The sequence below is a fragment of the Callorhinus ursinus genome, unplaced genomic scaffold (assembly GCF_003265705.2).
Source record: "Callorhinus ursinus isolate GAN/ISIS: 27379988/994484 unplaced genomic scaffold, GSC_fseal_2.0 scaffold19, whole genome shotgun sequence".
Lineage (NCBI taxonomy): Eukaryota > Metazoa > Chordata > Mammalia > Carnivora > Otariidae > Callorhinus > Callorhinus ursinus.
This window is the reverse complement of record NW_027397081.1, coordinates 3,593,986-3,606,304: the sequence shown is the minus strand read 5'-3', so window position 1 is coordinate 3,606,304 and position 12,319 is coordinate 3,593,986. Positions and strand designations below refer to the sequence as shown.

The window sequence follows — 12,319 nt, the reverse complement described above, 5'->3', positions numbered from 1 at the left end:
TAAAAAGGCCTAATGAGTCAAAAAGACTTCATTTACAATTCAGATCTTGGGAAGCTCGTTAAAACCCTCAGACAGTTATAAAGCACATGCCTAAATAAGATTACAGAGCATTCCAATGGGTGTCTTTCTTTAAACCTCCTTCTGCTCTCTCCAGAATACACCCACTTATTGATTATAAGTTTTATTTTACTATTTTTCTTACTGTTCACTTCTTCCACTTCTGTCTACAATGTTGACCTCTTCACCCAAACCACCCTCCAAAGCTATCCTTTCCCTCCCTCCTCTCTTCTGCAGTGTTTCCTAATTTGGGGGTCTGACATCTTCACACGGGACAGAAATACCACCGACACTTGTGTGTGTGGAGGTGCGCGATGCTGGCAGGTCGTATGAACTGGGGGTGTCAACTTCAGTCACTGGTCAGGATGATGTCCGCCAGGTTTCTCTACTGGCAAGTAAGTTATAATTTTTCCCTTAATAATTAAGAAGTATTTTGTGGAGAAATACCCAGAGATGATGAAAATATCCTGTTTCTCATCATAATTTCACCTATTAATTTTAGCATCATCAATAATTCTTTCCTGCAACAATTATTACTGTGTCATTTGCCTAATGGTGATTTTCCATTTGCATCCTTCCTTCATTATTCATTGCGACTGTACTGGAAAGAAGAGCTGTCTCTTCTCCCCATTTATTTATTTACTCAACTACTTACTGATACCAGTTGGGACTCATGGATATTTATTGTATTTGATGTTGTCTTACATTATGACCATTATTTGTTGTTTTGCTCACATCATCCCCGATTTGGCCGTCGGTAGCTTCTTCAAGTTGGCTCCTGAATCCTTCTCGCATGCCTCACCAGTCATTCTATAAGTACTCCCTTGCTTTCTGACACCACAAGATGATGTCTCATCCTATATTTTTTCTGTATTAGCACTGTAATCCACCCTTTTTCTAAAAGTCATTTTCCTTTAATTGTAGAACGGTATCCAGAAATTAAGATGTGGACGCCAGGAGTGTTCACTGCTACTGGAATGTTCTTGCCTCTAGGTGCTCTCAGGAAATACATGTATGGACACGCACACACACATATACAAGTCTGTATTTCTTTCTATACCTAAGACTCTGTCTATACATTAAAGCCATGGGTCCATACTTATTCCTCTGATTTTAGTCCAGCACCAGAGGGCTTCTTCCAGCTTTTCCCCTTCTCTTATTTGTAACTTGGCTCTTATTGCTTACAATATATTTACCTATCTGCTAAATCTTAGTCTGCACAGAAAGTACTTCAGAATCTCTAGTTAATACATTTGTTAAAAACAAATTTACAAAATAGTACAGGGCTCGTGTGGGGTATATATTTGTGTATGGTATGCAATCAAAATATTGTTTCCCCATATTACTCAAGTTAATTCTTTTCTTCTCTATCTCCTTCCATAAGGTTGTGTCATTCATTTATAACATATATATAATCTATATACATTACATAATATATATATATTCATTTCTTTTGCAGAAGTTAGTGGATAAACATGTATTTTCACATTCCCGCTTCCTTAGTACTTAAAGAATAGCAGACTGTAGACACTTCCACAGCATGTTTTTTTGTTTGTTTGTTTTTTGGTGAATGTATAAATAACCCTGTATTCTAAAATACAAAACAAATTATCTGTAGGCATGGACAATGACAGTGGCAAATCATGATATGTTGTCAGCTGAAACTAGAAGCTGATGATTATAGCAAATTTCTTAATATCAGCCAAACTTTTCATTTTCTTTAACTGACTTCTCTGAAATTACTGGTGTGGAACATTGCCCTGAGCATCCTGTCAGAGTTTATTAGTAATGGTGAAGCACTATTCTAGAAAGCAGAACATATTCCTCCCTGATCACTCCACTTACCAATAAAACAGTTCTTATAACCTTAGTTGGATTGATGATTCTTTTCTCCATCACATTCACAGAATCTCCAAGCAGAGCATCACAACCAACTTTGGAGGAACTTAGCATAATTATCTCAACTATTGATCCCTTCCATATCTATATTCTTAGCAATGATCTTTGCAAGAATTCTGAGTGTTCTTTTTATAATTTCTGTATCATTAAACAATATCTTCATTGCTGGAATTAGCGAGTCTCAGACCGGAATGCACTGAAGCAGAACACGACCCCCTCCCAGAACAATGCCTTCCTCCACAGCATCCCATGTAGGGTTGAGTGCACCTGCAGCTCTTTCCTCCCATTCACTTCCACATCACTTTTCCCACCAACCTTCAGCAGAGCTACTCCATCTGCAAGTTTTTCAAGATATTCATTCAGTGTTTCCTTTTCATAATTGCTAGTTATGATATGCCATGGCTCAGTGATTTCCTGCATAGGTTTTTCAATTTGAGCCTGTTATCTTTTCCTTTCCAGGACATGGCTTCATCTTTGGTCACAGTGACATCTCCAACTTTTCCTGTCATAAAGCTGAGCATCATCAGATTTGGGGTCAACCTCTCTTCTCTGAACATTGAACCACGAGCATCAATACCCATGTGTTTAATTAGGTTTTTCTATTGTCACCAAGACCTGGAGATCTGACTGCTCTAATCTGAAGACCAGTTTTTAGCCTATTCAAAATGAGTGTATTTAGAGCTTGTTCATTAACATCTTTAGCAATTATGACCAAGGGCTTACAAGGAGCATTGGCAATTTCAAGGGCAGGTGTAATGGACCAGACACTAGACATCTTCTTTTCACTCAGTATAACATAGGCATTCACATTTCTGAGCTTTTGATATACACAAAGTATGGAGAAACAATCAAACTTCAATTTAATAATTTATAATTCATCATTCAGTGTTTCCCATCTTTTGATGGGATTACATTCTTCCTTTCGATCTTTTCCACCATATCAGAAATGATATTGCCAATTTCTTTGTTTGCAGAAATCACAGCAACCCTAAGCAATTTCTTTGGGGCTCAACAGGTTTGGACTGCTTCTTACATTCAGCAATCACAGCACCTATAGCTAACACCACAGCTTTTCCAGTTCCCACTGGGTTAGCACCTTTGCTAACCTTCTCCAAGCCTTCCTTGGCAAGATAGTACACTGATATGGCGGCAGTGGTGGTGGATCTTTGGTCTTTTCATTTGTGTTACTGGCAATGTCTTGAGCAAGCATAGTCCACCTATTGTTACATTTACCCTTTAAGTCACCTGACTTTGCAATGGTCACACCATACTCTGGGACTTTTCATCCACTAATAATCACTAGTAATCGGTCCAGGATCTGCTCAAAGGTCTACTACACTTGGAAGCATTAAGGCTGAGACATCTGCACCAAATTTTACAACATTGGCATAAGCCTGAGTAAGATGAGGAACAAGTGCCCTGGATAGTGGCCTCATCTGGTGAAAGATAGTAGGTCATCAGAGCATTTCTGCAAGGAGGCTGTGGGCGTGAACCCGGACAGGCAAGGGAGAAAGTCAGGGCACACGCAGCACTCAACCCATGTGCCCTCTCTGCACCACTCCCTCTGTGTGGGCCACTGTCTGTGTGGCACAGCAGCTTCCATGCCCTCCCGGTGGCCCAGGACTGGCAGTCCGTGTGCACCATGCTTACTTTTTTAACGTTAACAAGTCTTGGAAATTACCCCATATTATTTCATTGAGGTCTTCCTCATTCTTTCCCACAGTTTCTTAGTACTCCACTGGGTGGATGCACCATACTTTAGTCAAACACTCTCCTGTGTACAAGCATTTAAGTTGTTTCCAATATTTTACAAATCAAATAATGCTGTAGGGAAGAACCTTGTGCAAATCTACTGTTGGAGGTGTATCTTTCGGAATAGGTTCCCAGAAGTGGGGTTGCTGGATCAAATGATAAGCACATATACAGTCTTGTTATGTATTGTTAAATCTCCCACCAGAAGGACGGTGCCAGTTTGCATTCTCACTAACAATCCAGGAGAGTCCCTGTTTACCCACAGCCTTACCAAGAGGATATGTTGTCATACTTTCTAATTTTTCCCCATCTGATAACTGAGAAATGACATTATTTTAATTTGTATTTCTATAATTATGTTTGAACTTTAAAAAAGACATATAAAGAGCCACTTATATCTTTTTTTTTTAAATATATGTGAGCTTCCGCTCATGTCTATTTCATGTTTTACCATTGGGTTTTCAATTTCTTTTTCTTTGGTTTTAAGAGTTCTTTATACATTAAGAATATTAGCCCTTTGCATCACATGTTGCAAATATTTTCTTCCAGTTTGTCACTTGCCTATGATATGGAGTATTTTTTTTTTTAACTTTCATGTAGTCCAATTTATCAATGTCTTCTTTTATTTCCTCTGGAGTTTGAGAAATAGAAAGTATTTTCCCAAACTGAGAATAAAGAGAAGCTGATCTCTTTATTCTTCTAGTTCTTACATGTTTTCATTTTTTTCTATTTAAATTCCTGATCTATTTGGATATTTATAGATATGATATCTATTTGGATCTGGTATAAGGTATGAGAAACGTACCAAATTTTATTTTTTTCCAAATGGTTACCTAGATGCTCTACAACCATTACTTTAAAAGTCCAGCTTTGCCCCAGTAATATTCCAAAGACATTACCTATATCACAGAGTATACTTCCTCACGTACTTAGATATATTTCTGGGTTTTCCATTCTGTTCCCTGATCTCATTGTGTACTCACAAGCCAGGACCACACTAATTATGGATACTTTGAAGTCCATCTTTATACCTTTATATCTTGGCGGCGGGGGGGAGGCTAATATCCCCTTATAGATTTTCTTTTTCAGTGTTTTCCTGCTTCTTCTTGGATGTTTGTTTTTCCATATGAACTTGATTATCAGTTTGTCTTCCATCAAAAAAAAAAACCTGCTGTTATTTTGATAAGGATTGTATTAAGTTTATAAATTAATTTAGGGAGAACTGACATTTTTACAATATTGTATAATCTATTACAAGAGAAAGGGATGTCTTTCCCCTTGTTCAGGTCCCCTTCTGTGTCTTTCTATGTTTTAAAGTTTTTTATAAAGTTCCTTATCACACATTTCTTTTTAAATCCTTCATCTTGTTTGTTGTAGTTGCTAAAGGGGCTTTGCCCCACACTCATCCACATCTTTCTTTCTTAGGGTACTTGAGAAACTCGCAGCAAACGTCCATGCTCTCCTCCAGTCCTTTCTTTACATTTGATCCAGAGTGATCTTTTTAAAAATGTAAATCTGCTTATTTTCTTTCAAAGTGTTTGAAAAGCTTCTACATTTATTAAGATGAAGACCGTGTTCCTAACTGGGCTTCACAAGTGCCCCCCTCTTCTGGCCACTTTGTGGGCTTTAAGCACACTGGCCATTTTTCTGTCTATGGGGCCTAGGTCCTCTCTCCGCTCAGGCCCTAGAGCTGGCAGAACAGCACGCCGCCCCAACCCTTCCAGCCAACGTCATGAAAAGACCTGGGCAGCCATGGGTGAGAGAGACATCTCAGAAGTCTAGCTTCTCAAGGGGAGGTCCTCGCCTGCCACTGGAGAAAACCATATATAGATGAGTGCGGATGCAGTGGAAATGGTAGGACTAACCTTACCAGTGTTGGCCCCTGCCACTGCAACAACGCATGGAGCTGAACTATCAGGTGATGGTGATCAGTTCCATCAAGGATAGAAGAGCGGTGAGTGATTGCCCATCTCTCCAGCAGCACCCAGAGTACTGGGGCAGGACCTCCATGACTGGGAGCAGGGAGGAGATCTGCCAGGAGGCAGATAAGAATATAAAAGAGCAGTACAAGGATGCAGTTCCTGCTGTTTGCACTCGGGACTTCTACAGGAAGTCCTCCCATGAGCCCCTGGAAGTCCCTCACCTGAGGATCTCTCTACCTGGTCTGCAGGCACCCTCAATGCCCCAAATGCTAAACACACACTGAGTGGGCCCCTTGGGTGCGCTCCTGAGTGCAGCAGCTGAGAGGCAGGGAGAGCACTCAAAAGCAGGCCAGGGTCTGTGGGCAGGGGAGAAACCATAAATTTGAGCCATAGTCCCACCTTCTGGAAAATAAAAGAGAGGTTTCTAGTGGCCTGACTGGTAAGTTATAAGGACCTGAGAAGACATAAAAACTTAGGAATTCTGCCACAAGAGGGAGCAAGGAGAGTGGCATGGACCCATACAAAGACAAAGAAAACCCCAGATAATAACAGCACCAATGAACAGAATACCCCTACCTTAAGGTAACTAGTAGACACTTTTGGTATTTCAAATGCAAAGGCAGCAGTTTTAAAAATACAAGGAACATGAAAAATCAAGGAAGCATATTATCACTAATGATAATAATTCTCCAATAACCAAGCTCAAAGGAGTGAAATTTTATGAGCTAGCTGATGAAGAATTCAGCATAGCTGTCTTTGAAAAACTCAATGAGCTACAAGAAAACTCAGAAAGACAACTGAACAAAATCATGAAAAAAAAAACCCACAGAAATTTTGGAGCTGAAGAATTCAGTGAATGAAATGAAAAATGCGACAGAGTGCATCTGCAGTGAGTAGAGCAAATGGAAGACAGAATAGGTGATTGAGAGGATAGGAATTTTGAAATAACCCATTTAGAGGAGAACAAAGGATAAAAGTACAGAAAGGAGAACATCTATGTGATCTATGGGATGCCATCAAAAGAACAAATATTAGAATAATCAGGATCCAGGACAAGAGAGGGGAAAGGGGACAGAATGTTTATTTAAAGAAATGATAGCTGACAACTTTCCAAACCTGGGAACAGAACTGGACATCCAACTTCAGGAAGCTAATAGCTTACTCTATTATCTCAATGCAAAAAAACCTTCTCTAAGGCACATGATAACAAAACTGCCAAAAATCAAAGATAAAGAGAATTCCAAAAGCAGCCAGAGATGAAAAGATTATAATCTACAAAAGAACTCCCATTAAACTATCAATATAAAGGTATCAGCACCATATATAAAATAAACATACAGAAATCAGTAGCACTAACAATTACATACTAACAACAAAGTATCTGCAAAAGAAATTTAAAAACTGCGACATTCATGGAGGGCCTGGGTGGCTCAGTCAGTTAAGTGTCCAACTCTTGATTTTGGCTCAGGTCATGATCTCAGGGTCATGAGATCGAGCTTCATGTCAGGCTCTGTGCTGGGCATGGGGTCTGCTTAAGATTCACTCTCTCCTTTGCCCCTCCCCCACTGACCCCCTCGCTTTCTCTAAAAAAATATATGACATTCATAATAGCATCAAAAACAATAAAATATTTAGGAATAAATTTAACCAAGGAAGGGAAAGAGCTATACAATGGAGATGACAAGACTTGGAAGAAAGAAACTGAAAAAGTGACAAATAAATGGAAGGAGATCCTGTGTTTATGGAGCAGAAAAAAAAATAATATTGTTAAAAGGCACATACTACTCAAAGGCATCTATAGATTCCATGCAATTCCTATCAGAATTCCAATGGCACTTCCCATAGATATGGAAATAAAACTATTCTAAAATTTGTATGACTCCACAAAAGACCCCAAATCGCCAAAACAATCATGAGAAAGAACAAAGCTGGTGGCATCACACCTCCTGATTCCATACTATACTACTACAGAGCTAAAGTAATTTCAAGAGTATGTTGCTGCCAGGCATTAGACACAAAGACCAATGGAACAGAATCGAGAGCCCAGAAACAAACTCGCACATTTATGGTCAGCGAATATTTGACAAGGGAGGCAGGAAAACTCAATGGGGAAAAGATAATCTATTTAACATAATGTTGGGAAAACTCATAACCACATGTAAAACCGTGAAACTGAACCCTGATGTCACATCACACTGAAACACTTACTCAAAATGGATTTTTAAAGATGTAAAGACAAGATCTGATACTGTAAAACTCCTAGAAGAGAACACAGGAAGAAAGATCTTTGACATTAGTCTTGGTTCCTTGACATTAGTGTTGATAGCTCTACCAACTGGCCCTTCCCCCATTTTTCTCCTTCAGTCCTCAGGCCTCCCTATTACCTGAGACACAACACTATTGAAATTAGGCCAGTTAATAACCCTAAAGTGGCCCCTACAGGTTCAAGTGAAAGGAAGAGTTGCACATCTCTCACTTTCAATCAAAAGCTAGAAATGATTAAGCTCAATGATGAGGGCATTTTGAAAGCTGAGATAAGCCAAAAGCTAGGAGTGTGCCAAACAGCTAAGTTGTGAATGCCAAGGGAAGGTTCTTGAAGGAAATTTAAAGTGCTAGCTACTCCAATGAACACATAAATGATCAAACAAACAAACAAAAACCATATTAGCCTTATTGCTGATATGGAGAAAGTTCTAGTGGTCTGGATAGAAGAACAACCAACCACAACATTCCCTTAAACCAAACCCTAATCCAGAGCAGCAAGACTTTAACTCTCTTCAGTTCTGTGAAGGCTGAGAGAGAAGAAGCTACAGAAGAAAAGTGTGAAGTGAGCAGAGGTTGGCTCATGAGGTTTAAGGAAAGAGCCCACCTTTATAACATAAAAATGCAAGGTGAAGCAGCAAATGCTGATGTAGAAGCTACAGTGAGTTCTCCAGAAGGTCTAGCTAAGAGAATTAATGAAAGTGGCTAGACTACACAAAAGATTTTCTTTTTCTTAAAGATTTTATTTATTTGACACAGAACGACAGCGAGAGAGGGAACCCAAGCAGGGGGAGCGGGAGAGGGAGAAGCAGGCTTCCCGCCGAGCAGGGAGCCCGATGCTGGGCTCGATCCCAGGACCCCGGGATCATGACCTGAGCTGAAGGCGGACGCTTAATGACGGAGCCACCCAGGCGCTCCTAGACAAAAGATTTTTGATGTAGAGGGAGCAGCCTTCTACAGGAAGAAGGTGCCATCTAGCACTTTCCTAGCTAGAGAGAAGTCAATGCCTGGCTTCAGGGACTCACAGAACAGGCTAACTCTCTTGTTAGGGGCTCATGCAGCTGGTAACTCTGTGTTGAAGCCAATGCTCATGTACCACTCTGAAAATCCTAGGGTCCTTAAGAATTATGCTCAGTCTACTCTGCCTGTATTCCATAAATAGAGCTACAAAGCATGATGACAGCACATTTGTTTACAATATCATTTACTGAATATTTTAAGCCCATTACTGAGACCTATTGCTTAGAAAAAAGATACCTTTCAAAACATTCTTGCTCATTGACAATGCACCTGGCCACCCAAGAGCTCTGATGGAGATGTCTAATGAGATTAGGGCTGTTCTCATGCCTGCTAATACAACATCCATTCTGTAGTTCACGGATGGAGAAGTAATTTCAACTTTCAAGTCTTACTGTTTAAGAAATACATTTCATAAGGCTATAGCTGCCATAGACCATGATTCCTCTGATGTGTCTGAGCAAAGTAAAATGAAAACCTTCTGGCACAAATTCACCTATCTAGATGTCAGTAAAAACATTCACGATTCATGGTCAACATGTCAACATTAACATGAGTTTGGAAGAAGCTGATTCCAACCCTCAGTGACGACTTTAAGGGGTTCAAGACTTCAGTGAAGTAGCTACAGATGTGGTGGAAACAGCAAGAGAACTACAATCAGAAAGGGAGCCTGAAGATGGGGCTGATCTGCTGCCGTCTCGTGATCAAACTTAAACAGATGAGGAGTTGCTTCTTAGGGATGAGCAAATAATGTGGTCTCTTGAGATGGAATCTACTCCTTGTAAAAATACTATGAGATTTGTTGAAATACAACAAAAGATTTAGAATATAACATAAACTAAGTTGATAAAGCAGAGGCAGAGTTTGAGAAGACTCTAATTCTTGAAAGAAGTTCTGTTGTGGGTAAAGTGGTATCAATCAGACTTGCATTCTATAGCGAAATGTTCATAAAAGGAATAGTCAATCAATGGGGCAAGCTTCATTGTTGTCTTATTTAAAGAACTTGCCGCGGCCGCCCCAGCTTACAGCTGCCACCACCCCGATCAGTCAGCAGCCCTCAACTTCAGGTAAGATCCTCCACCAGCAAAAAGATCCCAACTTGCTGAAAGCTCAGATGATGGTTAGCATTTTTTAGGAATAAAAGTCTTTCAAAATTAAGATATGTATGTTGTTGTGTTTTTCAGACATAATGCTATTGCACATTTAATAGACTACAGTATAAAAGAAACATAACTTTTATATGCATTGGGAAACCAATTTGACTTGCTTTATAGCGGTGGTCTGGAAATTAACCCTCCATACATCTGAGGTATGCCTGTATATGGAAAGGAAATGAAAATAGGACAGAGAAGAGATATCTGCATTCCCATGTTTTTGCAGCATTATTCATAATACCTAAGATATGGAAACAACCTAAGTATCCATCAGCAGATAAATGGATAAAAAAGAGGTGATTTATAGATACATATCTCTATATCTGTCTATCTGTCTATCTATCTATCTATCTATCTATCTATCTATCTATCTATCTATCACACATACACAGTGGAATAATACTCAGCCATGAAAAAAGAAAGCCTACCATTGGAACAACATGGCTGGACTTTGAAAGCATTATGCTAAATGAGAGTAGTCAGAGAAAGACAAATGCTGTATGATATCACATATTCGTGCAATCTAAAAAAAAAACCCCAAACTCATAAAAACAGAGAATAAAATGGTGGTTACCAGGGGTGGAGGATGGAAAAATTGGGGAAATGCTGTTTAAGGATACAAACCTGTAACCAGCAGATACATAATTCCTAGAGATATGACACACAGGATAGAGATGATAGACAAAAATTCAGTATTGTACATTTCAGAGCTGCTAAGGGACTTTCCTTAGTTGTTCCCATGATAAAGAAGAAATGGTGATGTTGGGACATGATAGAGGTGTTACTGAATGCTACGGTGGCAATCATATTGCAATATTCAAGTGTCTCAAACCAACAGGCAGAACATCTTACACTTACACAATGTAATTATGTCAATTATATCTCATTAACATTTTAAAATCTACTATGTATGTTATTTATTATTACTGTGATTTGTTAATACATAAAAATATTTTATCATGTGAGTTTATTTTCGTTCCCTTTTCCATCAATCATTAGTTGTACATGTTTCTCATTCTTTGGTTTTCCTATTATCTTTATTATTATTATTTGTTTTGTTTCCTGATTATATATACATGTGCATTTAAAATACCTAATAATTATATTTATCCATTTATCTTTGTATTTTCTTGTTTTGCTCTAGAATCATCTCAATACTTGGATATTCAATTCTATTTTCAACTGTCTTATTTTATATACAGTGAATTGGAACTTGTGGTTTATCTTCAAGATTTAGACAGTGATAAGTTTACTTGCCTTCAATGACTAGAAGAACTATTCATATAAGAATGTAAGTGGTGGGGGCGGAGCAAGATGGCGGAGGAGCAGGAGACCTGGATTTCGTCTGGTCTCAGGAATTCAGCTGGATGGGGATCAAACCATTCTGACCACCTACGAACTCAACAGGAGATCGAAGAGGAGCGTAGCAACAACTCTCTGAACAGAGAAGCGACCACTTACTGGAAGGTAGGACGTGCGGAGAAGTGAATCCGAGGCGATATTCGGGAGGATAGACGGCGGGGGAGGGGCCTCCGTCGGCCGCTTCTGGCAAGTGCTAGAGCCGCGGAGCACAAAATCGGACCTTTTAGAAGTCGGCTCCGCGGAGGGACGTCGCTCCAGTGGCTAAGTGGGGGGTGGAACCCTCGCAGGACAGTGTGGTCTCAGGACCCTCGGGGTCACAGAGAGACCGGGGGTGACTGAGTGCGGCAGAGCTCCCAGGGATCGGAGCGGGGAAGCCGGCTGCAGAGACGGAGCAGAGTCGCGGGCTCTCAGCTCGGGGTGGCCATAAACTGTGATCCGCGGCCCAGTCGGGCCACTGCTCCTCCAGCAGGGACCCAACAAGCGGCAGAGCCGGGGAGACTCCCCTTCCTTCCCCGGGAGGAGCGGTGCGGGAGCGCACCACAGAGATCTGCTGGGTTTGGAGACTCCACACGGGGTCGGGGGCCAGAGATAGAAACGCTTGGTCACAGGCCGGGTGAGCGGCCGGAGACCGGGGACACGGGAGTGACTGCTTTTCTCTGGGGGCGCACTGAGGAGCGGGGCCCCGAGTTCTCGGCTCCTCCAGGCAGAGATTGGGAGGCCACCATTTTCACCCTGGTCCTCCAAAGCTGTACCGGGAGCTTGCAGGGAACAAAAGCTCCCAAGAGCAAACCCCAGCAGCTTGCTTAGCCCGGACCGACAAGGGTGGGGCAATTCCGGCTCCGGCAAAGACATTTGGGAATCACAGCAACAGGCCCCTCCCCCAGAAGATCAGCA

General features: G+C 40.7%; 1 protein-coding gene and 1 pseudogene across 10 annotated transcripts in view; both read right to left on the bottom strand.

Moving 5' to 3' along the window:
* The window catches only part of GRIA4 (glutamate ionotropic receptor AMPA type subunit 4), a 384,695-nt gene that overhangs the window by 257,339 nt on the left and 115,037 nt on the right, over positions 1-12,319 (bottom strand). The gene's annotated exons all lie outside the window — the stretch shown is intronic.
* On the bottom strand, positions 1,840-3,422 carry LOC112840507 (60 kDa heat shock protein, mitochondrial pseudogene; annotated as a pseudogene).